Source organism: Anomalospiza imberbis, chromosome 2, assembly GCF_031753505.1.
Source record: "Anomalospiza imberbis isolate Cuckoo-Finch-1a 21T00152 chromosome 2, ASM3175350v1, whole genome shotgun sequence".
Taxonomy (NCBI): Eukaryota; Metazoa; Chordata; class Aves; order Passeriformes; family Viduidae; genus Anomalospiza; species Anomalospiza imberbis.
This window is the reverse complement of record NC_089682.1, coordinates 51086219-51113383: the sequence shown is the minus strand read 5'-3', so window position 1 is coordinate 51113383 and position 27165 is coordinate 51086219. Positions and strand designations below refer to the sequence as shown.

Sequence of the window (27165 nt, the reverse complement as noted above, 5' to 3'; positions counted from 1 at the left end):
ATGATCCAGCAGTCCCGCCGGGCCTGGCTGCCTCGGGTTCGTGCTCACCGAGCAAGGCAGAGGCTTGGAGCTGTGCTGCAGGTTCCCCAGTGTCCTGGGGGCTCCCAGGCTCCCAGTCCAGAGCAGGTAGGTGGTGAGCCCCAGGGTCACTCTTCTGCCCCATGAGCCACACTGAGTGCCTGGCTGGTGAGACAGTGCTGCTGGGCAGTGGAGCAACTACAGCGTGATCGGACACCCAGCTCCCACAGATCCAGAGGTTCTCCACAGCTGCTTAGGGCTGCACAAATCTGGGCCACAAAAATCTCAATTGCTGGAGGAGATTTCCTTTCCTTCCTGTAAGATTTCCAGTGGAGAGATGATGTGTTTTGAAAAGCTGATGGCTAGGACAGACATTACCTTGCTACACTTAGATGTTATTCCACTATCATCAGAGACATCTGGCTGCAGTGGAGCTGAGACAGCCTGAAACACCACTGCTAAATAGCAATAACATGAGCAAAAGCTGAGCAAAGAGTGCCAAGAACACAATTATCCCTGCCACGTGGCACAGCCCTTATAGTTTGCAATAATCTTCCAGTTATATGAATCCCATTAAAGAGTAAGAAGTTAAGCAATCTCCCTAGTTTAGTTAGAACATTAGAAATATACAATGACACATGTTCCTGGCAGTGCTGTTTACTTTTGAATGTTCTGGCTTTACTCTGTTCGTCAGTGTCTCAAAACACAGGCATTAAAATGTCAGTTCAAATGGCAGTCCTTAAATCCAGTTTTCTGCATTATTTGAAACCATACACCCAGTGCATAGGTGTGCAATTTCCACTGTGACCCTTATTGGAAAGGATTCCAACTCCATTCTTCACTTAGGGACCTGGTGAGACTGACTGTGGAGATGTGGAGATCCCCCAGCTTTTGGATCCTTCTTTCTGAAACTGACGTCTACCCATCATTTTCCTGTTGCAATTTCTGCAGAAGAATAACCCTTTAGCCATTCAAGATTTGCCAGTTTCTTTAAAAAAAAAAACTTAAGATTTTTAGAGCTTGCTCTGAAATATCATAATACACAGGAAATACCATAATATATTCAGAAATTTTTAAGATCTGCAATTTCTCTGCTATTGCTTAGACTGTGCCTTTTTGTTTCCTGAAGCTGTGGCAGCCAGTTCAATGACTATTTCAAAGAAAACCCACTATTTCTGCCCAAAGACAGAATAAAAATCGTCACCTGTCCTGAAGTGGGCATAGAAGCTAAGGCTGAGTTTGGGGCATGAGGTTTTCCTGTTTTATCTTATAATGCCTGTCTTAAATCATAGCATCCTTATCTGACTCTTGGATGTGTGACTATCCATGTCCTTATTATTGTTCCAGGCCCTTCAGTACTGGGAATCTGTGACTTTGTTTTGCCTTCTTGGTCCTGTGAATTCCTACAGAAGTAATTTGGATGTCTCATGGACTTAACAGTTTGAGGTTTTTGTAGACTGGAGGGCCACATTCCTGCTCTTTCAGCATCTGCACACAATTGTTCCCTATATTGGTTTGGGAATGCAAATTCACGTTTGGAAGCTTTCACCTCACATTCATGTAATTGGTTTTAGGGGCAAGTGACTGAGTATATGGGTGAGATTATGTGTCATATATATTTTTTTAGCTGAGGCTTCAAAAATACCATGTTTCTTTTTCTCCTTCATCAAATTAAATAGATACATTATTTTACATACCCATTGTTGAAGATATATACACACACACACACACACACACATATATATATATCTATCTAGACAAGTCTTGATTCTTTATTTGCACAGGCACTACAGAACCCATGGAACCTCTGTGCTTCTGTCTCAACAGAGGCAGCTCTGGGGATGGAGCCTGCGTGTGCCAAGAGGAGTGGGTGGGATGTCTTTGTCATATAGGTCAGTACAAGCCAGGCAGCATGGGCAGCTGGTACCATTTCTGGGAACACTTCCACTTTGGGAGATCCCTGACCTTTCCTGCTGCTGAGATCTGCTCAGCAGGGTCAGATCCACAAGCAGTCCCATGGCTCTTGCTTCGTGAGGCCGTATTTTTCACCCACCTCAAAGGAATAATACATCTGGGGAAGACATTACAGGTTTTGACAATCTGTGGCCTGTTTCTAGCCAATTTGGCCATTGTTTGAATTCCCCTGTTCGAAGATCACAGTGACTTGAGAATCTGATTCAGGTCTCAGTGACCAGAGTTGCTGTGTCAGGATTTGCCGTGTGTTTAAGGATCCACCTCAGCACCCCGCAGGACGATGCCCTCCTTCAGCTCCTGCTGCCACTGGCACTGGTCTTGGATGAGTCAAATTTCCTACACCTGGAATAGCACTGGCCATTTCAGTCCCCTCTGCCACAACATGGCATGTCTGCACTGCCCTGTGCCGGGAGGCTGCCAGCTCACTGAGCTGCAGGATCTCCAGAGCTGGTAAAATCCCCAGCTCCCTTTTTCCCAGGCCAGCAGCCCACAATGTGGCCAGTATGACACACAATTACACCATCATGTGTCAGTTGGGCTTTTGTCAAATGATGTGACACATTTGATCAGAAGGATGTCAAAATATCATCAGTGTACCCAGGAAAATATGCTTGGTAAGGACTTCTAGGTAGATGGAAAGTTCAGGTCTTCCATGTTATTTCCCTTATGACAGGATGGGCAGCACATCCAACAGACAATGATAGATTGGATGAGTTCATGACTGATTGGAACACTTGGGCAAAATGTTTCAGAGAAGTTGGTTTAAATAAAATAATAATGGCTGGGATTTCGGCACTGGAAACAAAGTCTTATGATGATTATGTAATTTCCTTTGTTCACTGTTCTAGTGTTCTGCATTTGATTTGCTGTGAATTGCATTGAAGAATATATTTTAATAGCTATAGTTGTTAAAATACCTGAGGTAAGAATGTTTGGACAGACATAATTAACTTGAAATCATAACAAACATTACTGAAATGACAAACCCTCAATTTTACTCTGTTTTCCTGAGGAGAGTTTACACTGTCCATCTGTCTATTGTTCCATTTTCTTGGCACCTTCTTTAACTTGCTGACCAGTTTCAACTAAATTTACCACGTGGTTACACATCTTAAAGGTCTCAAAATCTTATGAGTTTTGCACATATCACTAGTTGGGTACAGAAGACCCTATAAATATCTCAAAGAGGAAAAGGAAAGGAGACTTATGACATCAATGAGAAGGTTAAGGCCGCATGGCCAGTCAATCCAGTCCAGTCACTAAGATGCATAAAGTACCCATGACATTTGTCTCCTCTCCACCAGCTAACAAAATGGAGATGTACATTTTATGTACTGAAAATATAAAGATGGATCTAAGAGGTAAGAGGGGTTGAGACGTGATGAAGCATGAAGAACATGGGATCACAGTGCTAAAGATGTTGAGGAGGCTGGAAGAAAGGGCAGTCAGGCATTGGGAGTATGGAGAAGGTGATCCAGTTTATTGTCAGGAAAAGAGAGCATGGCATACAGTGTAGACAACATTTGTAACCCAATTACTTTTGTTCCAACAATGGTGAAAAAATTTCCACTTGCTCATAATTCATTGCTTTTCCACATTATGTCATGGTTATTTTCTTTCACAAATCATGACAAAGGGCCTGGTTTTCTTTTTGTGGTTTGTTCTGTTTGGGTCTTCTCTTGTTTGGTTTGGTTTTATTTTGTTTTGCTTTGTTTTAATCTGGAGTGATCCTAATGGCATTAAAATATTTGGAATAATTTGAGATTTGCATCAGTGGGAAAATTTTATTTTTGATGGACTCTCTTTTCTAAATCCAAACCCAAGTAGCATAAGCATATAAATCAGCCCAAACCACTTTCAGATCAAGGCTTGAATAACTAGAAAGAAAAAAATAATAAAGCTTGTATGAATGCATGTGTGTTCATAGCAACTTACTCTTGACTTTCATCCCTCAGAGGGACAGCAGGATCATCACAAAGGTATTCAAAACCATGGGTCTAGAGAGGATTCATTCAAGACAGCTGAAAGACCTGGCTGATGCCCCTGTGGGCTCCTGTCACCTGTGGTGATGAAGAAAGGCTATAGAGAACTGGGAGAAGGTTCATATTATGCTCACTTTTAAGAAAGGCAAGAAGGAGATCTGGGGGAACCATAAGCCAGTCAGGCTTACCTCAGGTGCTAGAAGCATTTTGGAACATATCTTCTTGGAGTTTATTTCCATGCATATGAGAGACTAGAAGATCATTAGGACAGCATGGATTTACATGTAGGACCAATCTGACTGTCTGCCATATGAAATATGTGTGTAGACAACAGAAGAGTAACAAGATGTAATACACTTTGATTTAAAGATGCCCTCAACACCACATTCCTCAGTGCTCTTGTTTGGTAGGAGAAGACGCATGTGTTGGGTGAATGAACAACTTGCTGGGCTGAAAATTAACTCAACAGGCAAGCTGAAAGGGTAGCTTGATCAGGATGTCGAAAAAGTAGAGACAATGTTCAATAATAGGGCAGAACTGTTCAGTGTGCCATCCATGACCTGGGCCATGACACAGCAGGTCCTCTCAGCAAGTACGTCCACAATACTGAAGCTGGGGTGGGGCAGAGGCATTGCTGACACAGTTAAGGCAGAGCTTTGATGCAGAAGAACTTGAGAAACCTGAAGATCATTCCAACAGAAACCCCACGGTGTCCAACAGGAGTAAGTGCCGATCTCCATGCCAGGGACTTTGGTACAGAGCAGGAACTCGCTGGCTGAGGAGCAGGCCTGCTGGAATACCTGGGAATGACAGTAGATGCCAAGTTCAATATGAGTCAACAGTGTGTGGTTCTCTGTAAACAAGGTGTAAGAGCAGCTGTGTTATGTGGAGGGAGACAGATTGATGGACACTTTTAGCCTGCCCTTCCTGGTCCTGGTGAGGCACCACTGGGAAATACAAGCTTAGCTTTGCCACCTACAAGCCAGGTTAAACAGACTTAGGGAAGCTGGATAGGGTTCAGCAGGATGTAGTGAGGTCAGCGAGGAGCTTTGGATAGGTGGCCTGCAGGAAGCATGGGAAAGAGCTGAACTTGTTCACTGTGCTGAAGAGGAGACTGAGGGCAGGGCTAACAGCAGCCTTCAGCTGAGAGGGAGTTGCAAAGATCATCAAACCCAAACCCTCTCAGTAACACCAGAGGGTAAAGCAAGACACAGTGGTCATAAACTGCAGTTTAAGACTCTGAGATTGAGCATGAAGAGAAATGCTTGGATTTAGAAAGGTATCACGTCACTGCAGCACGTCTCCTAGTGAGGTTGTGGAGCCTCTGTTTGGCCTAGATACCCTCCAGAGGTTCCTTCCTTTTGAGGACCTTTTGGCAAGCAAGGCTCAGGTATGTTGTTGTAAAGCAGACCTCATCTTTGCAGCATCATGCATCCTTATTAGTTCGTAATAATTTGTGTAGAAGGAAAGTGTCATTGTATAATGGGAAATTGAGACCCTGTAGAAAACAAGATCCACAGAAAGTTAAGTAACTTGACATGAAAGCCTGTGCCAAAACACAGAAAACACTCCAGGTTTCCTAAGCCTCCTCAGGACCCTGACCATAAATATGCTTTGAGACAGTCTTGCTAATGGGACATAGCTGAAATGTGGTCGGAATTATCAAAAGTTAGCAAAAACAGGATGTTGCAAGTCTTAAGATGAAGCAAAATTTTTCTGCCTGTGTCCTGCAGTATTTTCTCCAAGTGTTTGCAGCTTTGTGAGGTAAATTTGTGTTAAGTTATAGCAGTAAGATACATGAGAATGTAGTAGGCTGCTCTTTTGGGTCAGGCCAGGGTTTACTGGGCTCACCATGCTGCCTTTAGATGTAGCCAGTGCCAGCTGTGGGATCTGGGGTGCTCAGCCTGTCCCAGTCTAGCAGACAGAGGGGCAGAAATTTCCTGCACCAAAAGCCAAATCCAACCCATCATTGTTTAGAATCACCAAAGGACTGTTCCCCATTAATTATTAAAAAGTGTGTATTTTTGCGCCCCTGCTGTATTCTGCGGCACTAGGTTACCAAGTCTGATTTCTGCCCAGATATTAAGATACCAAAGATGAGACTTTATAATATTTTACAAATTTTCCAGGACTAAAACAGTGAAAATAGAAGGGATGGAAAAAGTATGGGCTTTTAAGACTTCACTTACTTCAAAAATATCACTTGTGGCAGCTTAGAAGCTTGGGTTTAGATAAGATTTACCTAACTGCTTTTATTTCATTTAGGGCAAAAGATTCAATGAGCTTCTATTGTCTCAATACTATTTCATTTCTGAAAACTGATCCTTATGATAAAAATTATTTCATCTGGAAATATATTTTTTTTCTTTCTGTGCAGTTAATTTCTGTGACTACCGTACTGAGACAGTGAACATTTTTGAAAGCAATATAAAAAAACTTACTTTTGAACAGATTATAGCAGGTAAATATGGCCACTCCAAAAAGGAATGTGCATATGATACTGTGAATGGCATGTGTTTCTTTCCTTTTGCTCCCACTTCCTAAAAGCAAATGTAAGGTTTGTGAAAGATGTCAGATTATTAGACTAGATGAGAGGTTTGTGTTTGGCTTCTGTGATGAGAAGCCAGAATTCTGTAGCTCAGGCAACAGGAGCACAAACTTTTCTGCAAAGCTTTCTACCCCAAATGCAGAGAATTTCAGGTATACATGCAGAGATGGATCTGTGCCTGTCTGTGGCTGGGAGGAGAGTCAGGGTCCTGAACAGCCTTTTAATAGAAAAATGATCTGTTTATATCCTACTATTTAGCATTAGGATTCAGGATGCTTTCCATCAACTGTGTGGTTCCATGAACTGCCTCAGCTTTCAGAGACCCTGTAGAGGAATAAGGGCTGCACAGCTGCTCCACATGTCCTTTTCACCTCTTTCATGACATATAAACTCTGTTTTTCAGGACATGGTAAAAAGTCTTTCTGACAGCTCAGAGCTGATGCCAGTACTTCCCAATTAAAAATGTGTTTCTGCAGCTCTAACATAACTAAAGCCTGTCTGACTGACATAAAGGATGTCAGCCCCTCTGACAGGACTGTGTACATGAATGTAAACCACATGTTCTAAAAAGAACAATAAATGGTTAAATAACTGATGGTTGCTTGTCACACTGAAAGACAAAATTTTACAATCAAACATAAAATAACAACACTGGATAGGGTGTCACACCCACAGAACAATTTTAACTCCCAGTGAGGTCATGTAAGTGTGTGAGAACTTCTATATTAAATGCATATCTTTCTGCTTTTAGAAAATTACAGGTAATGCTTCAATAGAAATCTGGATGTGCTCCAGAGAAAGAAAAATTCCTACTTTAAAGCCTCCCCAAATTCTGAATTGTAATGAAAATCTGGACTCCTCAGCATCACAGGTAATCTTAAATTACTACTTAAACAGTTCCTGAGATTCTGCATTGTCCTGGGGAAAAAAAAAAAAAGGGAATGGGAATAGAAAATTGGGGTGGGGAATACATCAAAACTTTGCAGAAAGCAAAATAAATGAGCAAAGCCTTTTCCAGTGGCATTCTTGGCATGTGTCTGCTTTGCAAACACCCTGAATTTCCAACGGTGATCATTTATTTTGCTTGGGTTTGCCTCAACTCAGCATCCTGTTTCATATTTCTTAACTGGCCTGCGATTTCCTCAGTCAGGTTCCCAGTTCACAGCAAATGCCTCTGAGAGGATGCAATGCTGACCCAGGGTGCCAAATCAGTGAGAATGTGGAATGGATCAGGAGAAGACTGGCATGAGGGTGATACTGACACCAACATGTTCAGAAAAATTAAGAGTGAAGCCTTTCCATTTTGTCAACATTTCTGTCCATCAAGAATCCAAATTCAAACTCTCCTGTATGAATGCCATATATAAAATCCATAAAATCCATAACCTCCTAAGTGTAGCTCTAAGGCTTAGCCCTGCTGTATCTGCAAAACATGGAGAGCTCAACATGACTAAGCACATTACAGTGACTGCTTCCCTTCTGCTGCTTCTGTGTTTCCTTTCCTTATCACTAGTCCAATTGAAAAAAAAAAAAAAAAAAAAACACACCAGGTACAGTCCCATTAAATAAGAGAAGTCCTTTCCCCATGCATTTTTGCTTAACTACTGTACCTTCAACCCAATGCTTCACCTGCTTGGATCCTTTCCTGAGAAACCCTTGAGCTCAATATTACATTTTTCCAGTACATAACCTTCACTAAACGGTTCAAAGCAATATATAATATTATAAGTAGCTATTTCTAGTGCCAGTAAGGTGTGACACACGTGTTTTCTGCTGCCATCAGTAATGTGTGGGTTTCTTAGGAGCTGTGATGTCGCGCTGTCATCTAGTGAGCTGAGGGCCACTTGGGGAGCTGGGGAATGGGAGCAGGAGGTGTTTATGCTAGTGATCCAGAGCCCAGGTTTAAAAGGATTCGATTACTTTTAAATAGAACTATTTATTTTGAATCCAAAGTCATGCTAGAAGTCAGAAGCAAGAACAGTGAACACAGGCGTTCATGATGTACTGTTGGTCCATTGTGCATATGCAGATGTTTTGAAGTCAAATAATATTATCTCTAGTAATTATAAATGCAAATTTCCTTCTCCCTATGCAAGACATTCACTTTTCTTACCTACTATGCCAAGTTTTATCAATGCTTCAAAGCCACATGATAGAATTAATCTTGATTTTGGTAGCTTCCCAACATAAATAATTTGAGAACAATTCAGTTATTGAAGCAATTCAGTGGAGTTATTCATTGACAGGATTAAAAACCAATTGACTTGACCTGATGACTGGCAGATTTTCTGTCTCATTGTTATCTAGCTATACCTTAATATATTATATGAAGGTATAGCTAGATGCCTCAACTTCGCTTTGTTTTTAGACTTTTAAGATGCTACAGACATTTAATCTCTATTCAGTGCTAACTAACTCAAACTGGATCCAATCAGTGCTTATAGCAATTCTTATTGGTACCTCCAGCAGCAGAATATTTTATTAGTTTTGTTTTTTTTTTCTTTTTACATTTATTCCAAGCTGACACTCTGTATAATATACTGAAGTGAGGATAATGTCCTCAGTGCAGGTTATAAGCCCTGTGTTGAGAGGCATGATTATTCCACAGGACATTTCTCAAGTTCCTTTGACAGCCTTTTAAAAAATCCTGTTGTGGTTATTTAAGGAACAATGAAAGGACAGAGAACATTATAGACTCAGAACTCAGCGACCTCAAGGCAAAGGAGAGGTCCTTTGCTACTTCATGGCAAGGTGGGGAGAGCAATGGGGCCAGGCTGTTCTTCAAGGTGTGCAGTTTTAGGATGAGTGCCCACAGAGTTAAGTGGCAATATGGGAAATTCCATTTAGATAAGAGAATATTTTTCCCCTTAACACTGTTCAAACATGAGCAGTTTCCCAAGGGAGGTTGTGGAGATTCAGAGTGATTCCCTGAGCAGCCTGGTTTCAGCCTCTGTTGGGCATGGGGACCTCCAGGGCTCCCTTCGAATACAAGATACTCAAAGAATTCATGAAAACAATCTCTAGGAAGAATTTGCAAACACCACATACTTGACATTAACATAAACATTTTAGACAGCCAATTACTTGTATATTTTTATTTTTATTACTTGGATATTTTTCATTTTGTGTGAGAATGTTATAAAGTGGTGACTCTTTTTCCTTTTCTCTTTTTGTTTCTGTTGAATGACATTTTCCTCACAGGTTGAAACTGTGATCTCCAGCAAGGTTTCAGTTATTGCAACACTCAAATCCAACTGACCAGACAGAACATCACTGATGCTGCAAACATCACAGGGCAGATGATGAAAAAGCCAAATGTTTCAGAAGACTTTCAGGTGAGTCTTATTAGGACTAAAATAAGACTTGTGGGGCTTAATATTTGGGATATCAATCCTGCTCCCTCCTCCACCAGCAGAAAAGACACTCTTTTTTCTCTTATCTATACATAACACTACAAACAAATGCAATAATTTTGTCATTTAGCAGAATTTTTTAAGCATCCTCAACCACGTACTTGTGGAATCACCTTTGGGTCTGTTCTCAGAGCTGACTGAAAACTTATCAGCTGTTTAGATGTATATCTGAAATTTTAATATGAGCATCATTTAATGTTTAAGTTAATAATTTAATATTTACTAACTAAATTAATAGAAGTGTGGCTTTATGAACCCATTGGCACAAAGTTTGTGCTCTCTTGAATAGCTCCTTTACTTTTTTACTCTGTTGTGTACCTTCAAGCAATGCTTGTCATGTGCTCTTACTTTGCCCATTCAGTGTGTAGCACATGGGGTGATTTACTCAATTGCATTTGAATATTGCCTTTTTTTCCTGCTTGATTCAGTCATCTGTGGCAGTAGTGGCTACAGTGAGTCAACTCCTGGATGCCAACAAACAGAATTCATCCACAATAGTCTTGTCAATGCTACAACCGGGTAACTTGAGCTTTTGCTATTTTCTTTAGATGTAAGTCAACATGTAAGCATTTCCCCTTCTGGTTCAGGATGAAAGCAGTTAATTAACAAGTCAAAATATTTTTGGCATACAACTCCAATGTGTAATTCCCAACTTACACCAATATAAGCATTGCTGGATTTTTCTGCTTTAGAAAAAAGATGGGGATAGGAAATGAGGAGCACTTCCCACTGGAGAACCAAATCAGAGAGGAAGCTCAGAAACTGAACCTGTAGCTGTATAATAACAAATAATGATAACTTTTATCCCACTCATTTTGATGCAGCCTCATGAAAGCAATGGAGGAATTTTCTTTCACTGGTAACATATCACAGCCTGATGCTGCAATCCAGTCTGCCCCACTGAAATTAAGTTCCTCTGATTCTATTTTTGGCACAGAGAAGTCCTGTGTGTTGTTGGATTTACCTAGACAGAATGAACACCTGTATGAACCATAAATCCTAACTCAAAACCTACTAATTGTTGCAGATACAGCACTGGGAATGTATCAGTCAACAAAACTAGAAATACAGGAAAATGCTCCTGGGCTTATTGGTGACCTCAATACTGAAGTTCAGATAGTGTTCAGCATTTTAAGTAAGCCCTTTCTTCTTTTGAAAACTGCAGCTGGGAAAAATTTTTATGAATATTCACTGTAAATCTCTTTTGGGAAAAAAAACCCTTAGCTAGTTGGTTTTTTTGCATGCTGATGCCTGGTACAAGAAATGCAAACTGGAGCTGAGCTCAAGAAATGAGCTGGAGAATCTTATTTATAGAAGAATGCAAATATGTAATGGCCAGAATGCTTTTGGTGTTTGGGACTTTTTCACTTGTTCTGTTTTCTAAAATTGAGGGTGTATTGAATCTTTGACCATAGCTTTACAAACATTGAGATCAAGAACAAGTACATACTTACTTTGCCTGAAATACGAAGATAAGAAACATTTCAACTAAAATTCCTATTACTGTCAGGTGTCAGTCAGGACATCCACATCCTAACACCTGCAAATTGGATTACTCACTTGGGATTTTTCCAGATGTCCATTACGAACATTCTGCAGTGTTTGAAGGATAAATGGGTATTGATCAGAAAAAAAAAATATAGTTGTTCTGCTTCAATTGCTTCAGAAGCTGTTGGGTGTGGAAGAGCTGAGCTTCAAATATGAGCACTTCTCTGACATGACATGACTTTCACTCCGGGCACCTGAACCCAGCAGACTTGTCCTCAGTCTCTCAGTGTAGTGTCAGTAACACTGAGACATCACAACAGCATAACAAAGGTGAAGTTATAGAGTACTTAGACATCTTAATGGTGAATATCATTTGAATACAAGCCCACAGGGAAATTAATAATTCAGTTCTCTCACTAGGGTTAGAAAAAGATGTGAAGAGATAAACCAAGTAATCCCACACACCCAGCACTGATAATAAAAATCACTGAATAACTCCTTAACTGGTCACTGCCATTTCTGTTCAATGTTTCAGAATACAATACTATGGAAAAACAGTGTCATCATGTAATTAAAACCTTTATCGTAATGCCAGTATAACATAACACTCCCCTCAAAACAGATAGATAACGAATGCACAGTTTGTCCTAAAAGAAGTTCTCCCAACAGACTTCTTCAATATTAAGTGCACATTTGTGATATTTTGTAGATACACAGTTACATTATTCTCACCTGATGATCAGATCAGAGAGAGATGAAATCAGTCTCTCTTGATCTTAAGTCAAAAGCATAACACCAATAATAAAGCCTATTACATAATCCAGGATTTTGCTTCCTCACTTAAGCTATAATTCAGATGAGTGATTTAAATCACAAAGATGAACTCTAATTTGGTAGAAGTGTGAAAAAACCCCAATCAGTCAAAAAGTGAGATCAGAAGGCAAAAAGCCAGGCAGTCTCTTATCTTCTGACTTTGCACTAACAGTAAATGTCCGTGGTGTGACTATTTCTTATTTAGTGTTATTAAAAGTCTGGCCATTTGGACTGTGTGCATATATTGGGATTTAGGATATTATTTTTCTCATTTACCAGTATTTTCCCCCAGAAATGATATTAAGAGAAGGGTAATAATTATTTTCACACTCCACCTCAGTAAAAATTGAAGATGTCTCTTAACATTCATAGGAAGAACAGGTATTCCTGACTGATATGGATTCTGAAAAAAAAAAACCAAACAAAAATCTGTAAACGCTGAATGTATGCATGAGCATAGTGCAGGCTTCTCCAAAAGCACCAGCTTCTCTGATATCTGCTATCTATACCTACTTTTCTCTTTTCCTTGCAAAAGTTCATCAGACAGTCGCAGAGTTGGTTTTGTCCTATACCAAAATGACAAATTCTTCCAGTCTAGGGTTTATCAGAGTCTCCACAGTTTGATGGAGACAAAAAAGAGTCATCTGTGGAAATAGATGCACACCCCAGTCCCAAGCACACCCTGCAAACTGACATCAGGAACTTGGGGTGGCAAGTTTTGTTTCACAGGGAAAAGGGACGGTCTTTGTGTCCAGGGGCCTGTGGCCCTTGAGTGGGTGGCTGCCTCCAAAAAATCTGAACGGCGAAGAGTCTGGGACACATCCTTCGACGTTCGGAATTTCAGGAGGCAACCACCCACTCAGGGCCACAGGCCCCTGGACATGAATGCCTGCTTTTTTCTGTTCCTGATGTCAGTTTGCTTCCCTTCCAGTGTGGATTCAGCTCTGGTTAGCAGTAACAGTGCTACCAAAGCCTGAAAGCTGTTGTTTGGCTGACACATGATTCAACTGGCAGTTTTTTAATGCTTAGTCAGTGGGTGCCTGAATCCCAATCACTTGGATAATTCACAGGAATTGGTAATTTCATTGGCAATCCTCAGTGAGAAAGGCACATAAAGTAAGTTTAAAGTGACAAATTATGCTGTTATTGATATAATTCATAAGGTTTATGAAATCCATATATTGCTTAGTAGCTGTCAGCTCCCCTTTCAAATTCAAACCACTGTCAGTTCACACTGTTTGCTGGTGCCTATCTCTATGTTTCTGTAGCCACTTTTTCTCCTTGCAATCCAAATCCCTAGTACGACACATCTGAACTGCAGCTCTCTAGTCATGCCTGTGTCTTTTAGGATTACACTGTAAAGGATGAAGGTGTAATCACACCACTAATTTTGCTGTTCCGATTGTAGGGCATTGTCCTTTCTTGAATGGGAAGAGTCTGGGTTTCTTTGATTTTTTTGTTTGGTTGGATGTTTCTAACTCTAAGATCAGCATGGCAATATAAGGGCATAGGTGCACTCAAGCTAGAATGCACAGGAGTTTAAAGTGCCCCCATGTACTTGTTTCTGCCCTGTGGCAGATCTGGCAAATTGGGCAAGTTGTGCCCAAGCTCCTGAATAGCCAAATGTGTTGGCAATTCCTGCCTTCCTCTGACAGGACCTGTGGCTGTGCCCACCTGCTTGTGCAGCTCCTCACTGGGAAGAGCTGGCCTAATTCATTCCCCTTGCTCAGCTGTTGGAGTCTCCAGCTCTGCACCTCCATTGCTGCAGCTGGTGGTTAGATGAGAGTTTGTCTAAAGGATGAAGTGTCCCCAGATGAACAGTAGAGTTTCCTAGAATCTGGGCTAGCTGTGGCACTGCCTTGTGCTGGGTAAATAACTCAGACGATGTAGCACTAACTACTTCCTTTGCTTATATATTTATAAAAGCACTTGCTCTGTAAATATTAAGCTTTCAACCATAAAGTTTTATACATTGCCCTCTTTTACTAACAAGACTCTTTAGGAATGACTGCCTGGTTCTGATGTTTGTTATTCTTTCAGTATTTATTTCAGCAAAACACACCCTGGATAAGATCACATATCTGTGGTCACTAACTTCAGCATGCTAGCATTTCAGAGTTAATTTTTACTGTCTTCACAGAACAGCATTTCCATATTTGTACTATTTACTTGTTTCTGTATTTCCCTTCATGTTATTCATGTCCTTTTTGCACAAAGTGTCTATATTCTAAATAAGATTCCCATCTGTTTATACAAATGCAACTGCATTTTCTGTTTCACTGAATACATTTACATTTACTTGCTGCTTTATTGTCACTCTACAAACATAGATTGTTTTCAATTTATAATTATTTGTAATATCTTACCTTAGACCAAGAAGTCAAAATTCAGAATGCTCACCAGTATGAAAAGTTAAAAGCTGCTTTGTAAAGTCTGTGTCACCCTGCATTTTATTATTAATAATTTAATCTGCTATTTTGATGAATATTTGTTTGGTATTGTTAAATCTCTTTTTGGTGTTTTTCACAAGCTTCTCTAGTTTTGGGGTCTAGAATAATTCTGTGGGACCTAAAAATTCTGGCAGTAGCTAGAAATAATAATAACTTTACTAAAACATTCTTGTTCCTGTGTGCAACCAGAAACAGAAATTTTAAAAAGAAATTTATCTCATCCCATCTAACCGATACAATTGGTTTTCTGGGCATTTCAGAAAAAATATAAATATGCAAAGCCTTTGGATTATGTTTCTTATATTGGTTTGGATTGTCCATGGCTGGTCTGGTTATTACCATTTTGTTTCAAATACTAGGTAAGAGGGAAGACGTTAAACTGCAAGTATTTTACACTAAGTTACAATATTTTGTTCTGCATGTAGTTTGAGGAAAACAATTAAAAGCAGCCAGTTTAGAACATAGCGCAATATTATTGACTAGCAAATACTATTTTCAAAAATAGCTAAACCACACAACATGGCTTGGGACTCGCTGACACCTCTGTTACTACCCTGGCCAGGCACTGACAACACAGACCCAGAGTACACAGGTCTGTGATACACATTGAGCTTCTCAGTTCACTATCTCAATACTAGGCTTTAAAAAATGTGTCACAGTGTTCCACCAGCAGTGTGACGTCCCCTCATACCCTGGTATTACAATGTGTAAACAGTTATCTCTTTTCTTAGGCAGTAGCTGGCTTGTGCTACTGTTTTTTTTTTGGTTTTGTTTTTGGTTTTTTTTTTGTTTGTTTTTTGTTTTTTTTTTTTTTTTTGTAAATGACTTAATACAAACACAATTGAAGCAAATTTTCTTGATGGACGTGCCTGTGATTAATGGTGTCCTGTGAATCCCCTCTGAACAATGAGTGAAGTCATGCCAGCAGAGCTGAAGTTATAATAGATTAATGCCTGTTTCTCATCCTGCTTGCACTAATGCAGATTTGGAGCAATTCCATCAAGGTTCATGTTTTTAAGACTGTAGGAGCTTCCAGCCTCTGCCTTTTAAATGCATTTATTTTATGATAATGTTTTACATATATATATATATATATGTACATAAAAATACACATTTATATGTATGCATACATATACTATATATAATACCAAGGGAGGTGTTTAAGGAAAGACAGGACATGGCAGTCAGTGCCAGGGTCTTTTTGGCACGGTGGTGTTCGGTCATAGGTTGGACTCAATGATCCTGGAAGCCTTTTCCAACCTAATTGATTCTGCGATTCTGTGATTCAGAGATAAGATGAAGTTCAGAAGTGGAGGTTTATTATTCTCTTGCACTTTGGAGAATGTTTAGAAATACTTGCTTTATGCTACTTCACTTCTTAACACTGAAGAAAAAGATTCCAAAAAGAGCAGAGGTGGGAAAAAAATACATCCCAAACTGCTGTCAGTCAAGGCCTAGTCCTAAAACGTGCTTGATATTCTCTGTTCTAGTCAAAGTCAGACAAAACTGATGGATTTGTTAAGCTGTCTGAGAGTACTGTTGCTGTAATTCTGCAAACAAGTTATTGGTTTTGTTTCTGTCTGTATTAAAGTTTCTCCTCTCTAGCTTGCTTTTAGTATATATGAAAATGAGAAACTATTTGAGAATTTTTCTCATTTTTCTCTTCTTTTTTTCTCCTAAACATATTTCTACCAATAGGAAAACTCAAAACTTATCTTTAAAGTAGATGTTAGTGAGACTCTGCTTTTCTATGCTCATTTTTAACATCATCTTCATCTCTGGTATTGAAAACCAAACTTCCAGAAAGTACAGCAATGATACCACCAGATGCTACCAGCAATGGCTTCCTTATGATGCCACCAGCCACCTTACCTCTGACAGTGGATCCTCCCACAGACTCCTGGTGCACAGTTGTGGCTGTCCTGCTGCACTATTTCTTGTTGGCAACATTCCTGTGGTCAGCACTCAGTTCTGCACTGTTGTACTTATTGCTGCTCAGAGCCACGAAGCCACTGCCTGGACATTTCCTCGTAGCCATTTCAGTAATTGGATGGGGTAAGATTTAAAGTTGTCCAGATGGCAACTTTTACAGTACAGAGTACATTCAGGGAGAGTTGTAAAGATAGGAGATCAGCAGAGAGAAATTAGAATCAGTGTCTCTGGGTTAGTGCCACGTGATTTAATAATCTCCTGTTGCTGCTCACATTACTGGTATAACCTGAGCTTGTTCCCATTGTCCTGATAAAACACTGACATTCATAGCCTGGTCACTGGCACAGCAGCACAGGCCTGTTGGGTGCAGAAGAAATTTTCACAGTAATCAAGCATTCAACAATCTGCTTCTGCCAACTAAGTAAAAAATATTTGATTTATGGTGATCTCATATGTGGACTTAAATTCCTGTTTTAGAGATTCCCAGCCAGAGCTTTGATTACATCCAAAAGCAATGAGTGTCTGATATTTTTTTTTAATATATTATTTATTAATAAGAAAATAACACATTCTAAAGTCAGTACATCAGTTAGAAGCAACACTACAAACTGAAATGAAGCTTTCAGAGAATGTTTCACTTTCAGAGAATGTTTCATTTTCTCTTTCAGAGGACTTACCCAGACAATGGAAAAATTCAGACAGATGCTGACACAGTAAAGTGAAAATCTCAGCCTTCTTCAAGAAACTCTTCTAATAGAGTGTACAGGGGCACCAGTATTTTCCATGTTGTGCATTCAGCTTTTGTGTTGTATTTTTTCTGATAGCACCCACCAAGCAGTTTTCAAGCCTAATTGTTCCATTATTATGTCTTGCATTTGTAAAGGCAATTCCTTGGAAAGATTCAGAATTTGGACATGCAAGCCAGAAAAAGTTCAGCAAATGCTGCTTGGCTACGTGGCCCTGTGCTCCCTCCACATGTATTTGAATGACAGCACAGCATTATGTTCTTCTGTGTGTCCTGTGGCAAGTTACACACTGCCAAACCAGCATGATTCTGGCTCACTGCTTTTGGAAACCTTTTGAGAGCACAGTCAATGCATGGCAATCTGCAAGGTCTCAATTAGGGATGAAGAAGGAATAGACTTTAAGGAGCATGTTTATTACCAGGATAAAATGTTTTGCATGAGGTTCCTCCCCATGAGATGCGCTGCCTAGTGTGAACTGGTAGGCAGGAGATGCAGAAGACAAGAAGTGAAGCAAAGGGATTGAGGAGGCAAACCTGACAGCCAAGCTTCTTGCAGGGCAAGAGTTACACTCTGCATCAATCTGGTATGAAATGTAATGGTGTTTGATACAAAATGTTCCTAAAATAATTTCTCACTGCTGACCAGAAGGTAGGGTTGCACAGCTGTGCAAGGGATAAGGGATAAGGGAGCCCACTACAGTCCAGGCGGGAGCTTGCTCTTTCACCACAGATGTTGGCTCAGGAAGCTCTGTTGAAGCTCTTTGATGGCAAAAATCAGCAAGTCATGGACATGAGCTGTCCTCAGAAAAATACTGCTCACAACCCTCAGTCCTGTCTTTTCTCTAGGCTACAGAAAACCCCTTTAACTTAGTACAAGGCAGGTGAAACATAGATCTTAAAATCTATGGAATTTAGGACGCAAGAAGCTATTTGTGTGGAAGGGAGGGATGCCTGTGCAACCAAACAATAAATTGCTAATGTCTCTTTTATTAATTAGGAATTCATGCCATAGTAGTTGCAATAACACTTGCAGCTACTGACAGAGAAGGAAAAGCTCTAAACTACCGACAGGAAAAATTTTAAGTCTCCCTATTATTACAACACTTGCTCTCCCCTGCCTTTTGTGATGGCTTATTATTAATACAATTCTAGATGTATTGTTGGTATACTATTTTGTACTTCTAAGTACTCAAAAGAAATAAAACTTTTCACTCAACCTAGATATTCAGTAGAAGGAAACACATTTTCTCCTTACTAAGGATTTAAGGTACTGGATCTATATCTGCCTTGAATCCTTCTGCAAGACTGTGCAGACCTCGGTGAATTGAAATGCAAACTGCAGACACCCTCAGCCTAAGTGATACTCCAGCCCTTCACGTAAGTGCATAATGACATTTCAGTACCTACATTTAATGTATTAAATTAATTAAATCAATGTACTGAAATATACATACCTCACATGTATTTAAAATCTGGCCATAATAATTATATTCCTATTTGCCCTGTGTTTCTGGCATAGGTATTCATTGGAGCGCCCACATACCAAAGCAGGCTATCAGGCTTACAATGTACCTTGGCAATAGTGGATGATATGAAAGAAAGGCAGACTTGTTCAGGAATTGCAAACACAAATCCCCTTCCAGACGGTGGGCATGTTATGATACTCATTTAGAACGTCTAACTTGAGATTATTGGAAAATGAAAAGAGTTAAAGGTTTTTGCAGGATAACCCTGTTCTTTTGAAGTTGTCCCTGTTTTACTTCAACCTTTGTCCATTAAGTCTCCCCTACTACTCTTTAATGTAAAATATATCCTAAAGATAAATGTGCATGTGGTGGCCAGATATCTACTTGGTTAGTTATACTGCACCTTATTATTTCTCTGTGTAGCTTGTTTGATGTATCCTTTTGCATTCCCCAGAGAAAGAGAAGCATGATTGAAAGCCCTCATTTCACAAGGAATGGCTGCCTTTCAGAGCTAAGTTGACAAAACCTAGAAAGCACTGTAAGGTCTTTCAGGATGGAAAGGGGAATATTATTTTGTTTTGGTATTCTGAATAATGTGTCTAATGTATCTTTAGAAACTACCTCCCTTTATAATCAAAGTTGCTGGCTTGCAGCATAGGACCAAAATCAGGATTTAGTGTGTAAAAGCCCATGTTGTGGTCATTCCTCTTGACAGTAGCACTCATACTCCTGTTTAACCTCTTGATCTTCATCAGGATCAGTATCTCTGTGATATGGAAGAAGATGAATTTGATAAGGTGAGATGGCACAGGACTCCTCATATCTTTCAGCAAATTTAAACCTCAGTCTCTTGTCACCAGTTCAGACCTTCTTGTCACAAACTTGGATTTTTGACAAAATCTTTTATTTTAAAGAAATGTATACTTTAAGCAGGCAGAAAATGAATTCCATTTGTTACAATGAGTCAGATTTTGTTCAAGTGCATATTAATGAACACATTCAGACTTTCATCCCCCTTTTGGACTGCATTGTCACTGCACTTCAATGACAGTTATTCCCAATTTAAATCCCTAAAAATGAGAGAAGAGCAGGCCCAGCCAACTGAGAATTATGAATTTCTCAGCACAGCCAAACACGACACCAGTTCTCGAGCAGCTTGAAGCAGATTTACTTGCTCAGTTTTACATCAACACTCCATGTATTGCCACAGGCTGTAGGTCACAAGCCCTCACTGTACACTGTATTATTTAAAAAATGATTGCTTTCATTTTTATTAATTCCATGGGACTGATCCATTCAACAAAACTTTGTACTATTTCTTCATTTCTTTAAGAGTAATTTTTATGGTTGGAGGAAACAAAATACCTTATTGCTGAGTCTGTTCAGGCTTGAGAGAAACTGGATATTCAAACTTCACAGGCAGCTACTTCTTTTGTTGAAAATTAAGTGCATTTGGATAAATTTATAAGCATTCTAAAAAACTTATAGTAGCTAACATGCTAATTTTCAATTGCCTTGGTAAACCTCACTTTTTAAATTGAAAACAGATATATCCAAGCTGCACACTCCAAACACAGATTAGTCTGATAAATTTGGTTACATTTATTTTTTTGGATGTCTTCTCCGAATGATACATCAAACAAATGTAGGGAAGTGTATCTTCTCAACTCACCTTTATAATACCTTTTTGCAATATAGCCCTGAATAAACAGAAAGTTTGAATCTCAGATATTAAATTGCATAGCGAAAGATTTAATAACTTTTTGTATGTGTGCTTCTAGGAGTAAAAAGGATTCATTAATGAAAAATATGATTAGCACTATCTCTATAGTGGTAGTGCTCAGGATCACCTGGATGACTGGCTACCTCATGTTAATAAGTAATGAAAAAACAAGTCTTGCTTTCAGCTTTCAGTTTTGTGTTTTGAATGCTACCCAGGTATAATATTATCAATTCTGAGACTAATAATTGAGATTTAAAAACAAAAATTTGACTTATTTGTTCTACAGCTTGATATAGGGTGGGAACTTGTTACAAAGCAGTTATAGGGATTCAGATTTTTTTTCATAAATGGATGATGGTTTCTCACACATATAACTCTTCCCCTTGTACAAATCAAGGTGGGATTTTATTTCAAGGTCAGCACTGAAAAGACTTTTCTGTCTGGGTAGCTTCTCTTACACCAAATCATATATAAAATTATTTTCAGAAAGAATAGCAGGAAAAAATTCTTCTGCAATAGTTGCTGGAAAGATTCCCAGGGAAGTAACAAGAGCTCAATGGCTTGAGTCCTTTCACAGTAATACTGAAAAAAAGCCTTCAGGAAAGTTTCTGCCTCTTCTTTCCCCCCACAGCCCTGCTTGATTCTTGGCCTTGTATTCCTATAAATGCATCCCTCCATATAAGGCATATGAAGTACTTGGAGTAATGGATTCTTCATTATTATGCTCCTGGCTATTTTCTATAAAACAGCTAGTTGGAAATATGTGAAAATCCACCCATCCCCAAACATTAAGTTGTTTATCGTCAGTTTGATCTACTGAAAACTGAGTGCCCATACACCAGTGACAATCAGATCTGTAAACTCTGTGCAAAAAGTCCTGAGGTGATCATACCACCCTGATGGACAGATTATGCCCAGGATTAAAAACTGAAGCCATGAGCAGGAAACAGAGATACATTTATTTAAACACATGAGCCTCTTGTTTTTTGTTTTTTTTTTTTTTTTTTTTTTTTTTTCCCTCAAGATTCTACTGTTTAATCCTTGAAATGAGAATTTAGAAAACCAGTATAGAAGTGTTAAAGTCTTTATTCCCTTTGTCTGAATCTGACTGAAGTGCTGATATGGCACACCACATTTAATGCTTATGGCATCCTCAGCCTGGTCTTATCTTCATCCTATCCAGATGACAGTAATAATATGATCCTGAAACAGGCTCCTGACACATGCTAACTAATCCATTGCAGTGTGCAAATGAGGCATCTATAGCTGGGAATCACCTACATGGATTCATTTTCCTCTTGAAAGTACTTCATTTATTTCAAGTTATTGATGTAATTGTTAGCAGTTACCAAAAATCATTTTATGGTTTTCGAATCAAGTCACATTGACTAATCTTTTCTGGTTTTAACAGCAAAATAAGTCCACACTTTCATTTCCTCTACAGGAACTCCAGATTTGTATTCTGTTCACTTTCAGAATACCATTCTTCAAGAAAAAGGTTTCCAAAGTGTTCCTGTTTTCCAGGTACCACTGTACCTGCATTAAAAGACATAAAATGCTTCAAAATCACAGCCTGAAAAACATTCACAGGAAACTTTCAGATCAACCCAGACTTTTTCAGATAATATTTCCTTGTCTACCTTCCCTAACCGGAATGAGAAACCTGCAAATATGCAAACCACAATCCTGCGTTGTGCATGGTTTGTTTCATGCAGCTCTCACAGGTACCTCGAATGTTGACACACTTCTTCAGCTGCAGGTAGCTGGAAATAGAGCATAAGTTGAGACCAGGAGGAGAGAGGAGCAGGGTCACGTGCTGGCAGGACAATGTGACTGCAAAGCAGCCAGGCAGCACCAGAGCCTCTTGGTGCTGCTTGCATTCCAAGGTCTTCACAAGGACTGAGCTAATGACAGTTTTATACCCCAGTACAGACAGACAGAAGTTGCTCTCTTTATGCCTTTTGTATATTCCAGGCCCACTGGACATGGCCAATGCACTGCAGCTCTCCTCTCCCTTTCATAAGTAAAAATTCAATTTAATTAGAAACCAAAGGGTATGTCAACAAGCAGCAGTTATAAATACACTGTGCATTACACATGAGACTTTCTGAGTGTCTTCATAAAAGTGTTTCATCAGTCCTGAAAAGTCCTCCATGTCTTAGAAATCCATGCTGTCTTATGAGGCAGAAAATAAGTGTACTGGAGCATTGATACACCTCTAAAAAGAGCAGTCACGCCAGAAGCAAGGCTGAAGTTCATCACTACTGCTCTAGAAAAAAGCAAAGAAGGTCATTAAAAGTTATATAAGACAGTTCATTTTTTTTATAGGAAGTTCATGTACCTGTGGGCATCCATTTTTTATTTGTAAATCCAATGTATAATGCTTGCTTTTGTCAATTCCTCCAATTTTCTTCAGAAATTTTCCTTTAGAAATTTATGTGTTTTAAGAAGGATGATACTTGATTGTGTTGTAAAACACTGCTAGGCAGTGTGAGGATGACTCCTTAAATGAGCAATAATATTTTCTAATCATTGATATTTTTTTTCCACAAACAAAAGCATTCTCTAAAGAACATCCCATTTAATTTTGAACGGCTCTTTTAAAAGACTGATAAAAATATTGTTTCCATATTATCCTAAAAAACAAGGCAAAAATCCAAGAATTTGAAGTATGGAATTGGAAGTGTTGACTTCTTTTACTAATTAAGCATCCTGTCTCTAAGTATTTCAGATAAGAATAAAATGCTGTTATTGACAACACTGAACATCTCTTGCTTAATATAAAACACTTTCAGCAAAAAGCCCCCCTGCCCTTCCCAATTATACATTTCATGGCTTTTTTTTCCTTCATGTAGGGAATCCTAATACCAGAAATGGAACAAATTAAAATGATGTTTTTCAGGTAATATGCTAAATTGTAACAGGATTATAACAATAAATACAATAGTTCAGCTTTTATCTACACGTGGAATATATTTATCTTCATAGTGTAGCGAACTTTGGTATTGTTTGTGATATATGGGCTTTAGGGATCACAAAGTTTCTTGTTAACGCTTTGAAAACACTGCTTTGATAAAGAAATGGATTGGAGAAGGACTGAATCATCAGTGCAAAGGTATGCAATACAAGTGGCAGAAAGTATAATGGATGGAAGCATCCACTTTTCCAGATCTTTCCCATATTTTTTAAAGGAAAGGTTTTTTCATTGAAAATATCCAAATATTTTCTAAATACTTTGTAACATTTAGCAGAGAAGCCTCATGAACCATGACCGTCCTCTTCCTTGAAATGTTTAGAATTAAAATTTGTATCGTGTTCATCTTTTCTCACTTCCATTTCAAATTCTCACCTCCATTTTCAATCTGTTTACTGCTAGCTGGACCCTCCTCTAGGCAGGGACAGAGCTCTCAGCAAGGACAAATACTACAAAAATTGAATAACTCTTACATTTTTCTTGTCCCAGCAGAAAACAGATATTAAAGGAAAAGGTGTCTTTTCAGAGGCATCTTTAACGCCAGGAAATAACTAAGCACAGTTGTGCTTTCGGTAGCTCTGCGTAAGCACCAGCACAGCGTGGCCTCACTGCTAAACGAAAACGGGCAGCAGAAACCCCAACTATCCCCGAGTAACTTGAGCTCCAGTTCCAGAAGCTGCCTTCTGGAACTAGAGGCACCTTCCATTGACAAAACTCAGGAAATTAGCTGCAGATTCATGTTTTTCCTCCTTTAGGGGGACAAGCTCTGCATATAACACAGAGGGGTGTGAGAGGGCGTGAGGGTGTGTGCGGCTACCGGAGAAACGAATGCCAGGATGGAACCATTCAAGGATGAATGGCTCCACTGTATGGGTGTCTAAAAAGTCTATGGGAATTTTACGGCCCGTTTTTTCTCTGAGCACCGCCAGCCTACGGAGGCCAAAGCTCGTATTTCGAAAGAAAGCCTCTGCCGGAGCGCAGCCCCGCTGTAGCAGGGCTGAGCCACCACGGCGGGAAAGAGCTGTCGCCATGTCGGCCGGGAGGGGGCGGGGCCCCGCGCAGCGCGCACGCGCGCGGCTCGCGCAGGCCCGGCCTCGCTCCGGCCCCTTTTCTCTGCCCTTCCACTTACGGGCGGTGGCGGCGGCCGTGCCCGGATTCGCGCGGGGCTGAACGCGGGGGGTGCCGCACCGGTGGGACGACGGAGAAGCCTGAGTAAGAAAGCTGGAGCTGCTCCCGGGGGCAGCTGCGTGTGGAAGCGGCGGGAAGGAAGGAAGGAGGGAGGGAGGGGCAGCTTTGGGTTTGGGGTGAGCCGACCGCCCCCTCCTCCCGACCCCATCGTTCCCCGGTGCCAGGGGCGACGCGGCCCCTGGCGGAGGGGCCGGGAGACCCCTCGCGTCCCCCCGGCCGCGGCTGAGGGAGGCGGAAAGCGCTCGCGGCCTCCTGGGCCCGGGGCAGCGGGAGATCCCGGGATCCCTGCCTCTGCACGGCCCGGTGTTTCCTGGGAGCCACTGGAGCTGCCGGCTCCTCATTGCCAGGCAGGGATTCGCTGTGATTTCTGTTCCCCTTTGGGCCGGACCTGCCCGTATGGGAACTGGAGAAAACCGAAAAGAGCTCTTCTCCGTTCTGCTCCCTCGCGTCACCCCCCCCCCCCCCACCTGTCTTGGGAAAAGTCATGGCTCTCTCTCGCGTGGCGTTTGGGAGGCATTACTGCATGGCTCTCTCTCGCGTGGCGTTTGGGAGGCATTACTGCTTGCTTGTGTTTCTGTCGGCGTCACCCGGATCCTTAACCCTGTTTTGACAGAAAAGATTGAAGCAGGAATGTCTGTCTTTCCCTTGCCTGGGCAAGGCTGTTTTTCTTGCTGCTGTGCAAAAAGGGTAGTGAAATACAACGTGGTCATGAGATGCTGGTTTTAGAGGGGATCCTGAAGTGACTGGCCTAGATTGGGCAATCCCAGTCCACATGCAGCATTTAGATTAGTACATGATTGGAATGCAGAGTGAGCCGGGAGGGGAGGAAAAGTCTGTACCTGCAAAATGCAAGTGGTACACCAGGAAGGTTAGAAAGATGTCAGTGTGATTCTTATGGGAAGCAGTCTGTAGTCTGAAAGATGGAGACATAAATGTTTTTTGGTTGGTTGGTTCCTCCCTGCCCCAGGGAAGTAGACACTGATTTTGTTAAAAAGCTCATTAGTGTGCATTCTGGATGTGTTCTCCGTAGAACTGTCTCAATGGAGTCATCCATTCAGCTGTGTCACAGTGAGGGAAAAAGCTTCAGTGCTGTGTAAGTCAGCAATTTGAGTATTTCACATAGTTTTCTGTAACAGTTGCAAGCAACTGCAGTGTTTAGAATCTGTGTCTTTAAATCTGGACACCTTCAAGCAGAATGGAGAACAGCTAGACCAAGAAAAAGTGCATTTATTCGCCTGCTACCTTTTTGTAGTCTGTGATGGATAGCAGGTTTCTGTGGGTAATGCTGATAAATAAGGCATTACAGTAGCTCCTTTCCTTGCACAAAGAAATGAACGATACATTCAATCTGTTGAAAGGCCACAGGAGTTCAGCTGTGTCCACCAAAATGTGTGTATGTTTAAGACTTAGAGATGAGGTTCAATTCTTACTGTTAACAGTTTCTGAGTAGCATATGTTGTATTGCTGAAGAAGCAAAACCAGTGCCCAGATCTAACACTTAATGTGAGGGGATAGCTAAATGAACTCTTTGGTTCAACCACTCTTCAATGCATTATCTGTATTTGTCCAGTGCAATAAACTTATCTGGAGCTGTAGCAGCTCTGGGGTGAAAGGGGCTCTACCTTCATGCCTTACTCCTTTCATAAAACGTCAGTGAGGCAGCAGAAAAGTAGTCTCTTCCTGTTCCTCTGCTTAGTGTGTCACAACAGTCTCCCACTGTCAGGAGCAGGCACAGCCCTTTTTAAAGGGGAGCACTTTGCACCCAGGATGAGGGAAGCAGCTGCCAGCCTTGGAGAACCAGAGAGTGGCTTGTGTCTTCTCTGGGATTTGCTTGTTCTCTGCCTTCATCCTGTATGTTCCAGTTTACTTCCAGTTGAGTTGCAAGAGGAGAGCTGGGAAGCCCAGCTTTATGTGAATAAAGGGGAACCTACTTTTTTTCTCTGGTTAGCAGTGAAACATCTAAAAATCAGATTATGGATTTTTGAAATTGGCTGTGCATGTGAAAGAGAGGAGTTGCCAGGAGGGTACACCCATGGGGTCAGAGGGAGGAACTAGGTGTGTTCCCTATTGGAATGTTCTGTATGCCAAATCATCACTTGATCTTAGTCCTGGAAAGGAATACATTGCTATTAGGAATTCTTACATGCCATTAGAAAATTAAAAAAAAAAATAATCTTCTATTACAAAATTAAAAGTCTTGCTCAAGATCTCTTTTAGATGAATGCAAATTTTACAGTACTCAGAAGTATAAATCTGATTGTTACATTATGGATAAAGCAAGGGCTTTTTAAATTGAGTATATTCACCAAGATGTTCTAAAGTGAAAGATTGATGTGAATTGTGTCATTCTAGGGAAGTGTGACTGTAAATATGTTTATTTTCTGATGCAGCTTACTGTTCTCTGGCATTGACAGTGCATGGCGGCTTACCCTAACTCTGTCCTGAAGTGAG

The 27165-nt window shown here is 40.4% G+C and overlaps 2 pseudogenes; both read left to right on the top strand.

The window, feature by feature from the left end:
* LOC137468538 (adhesion G-protein coupled receptor G7-like) lies at positions 1–12892 on the top strand (annotated as a pseudogene).
* LOC137468536 (adhesion G-protein coupled receptor G7-like) lies at positions 12893–22292 on the top strand (annotated as a pseudogene).
* Positions 22293–27165: the final 4873 nt, after the last annotated feature.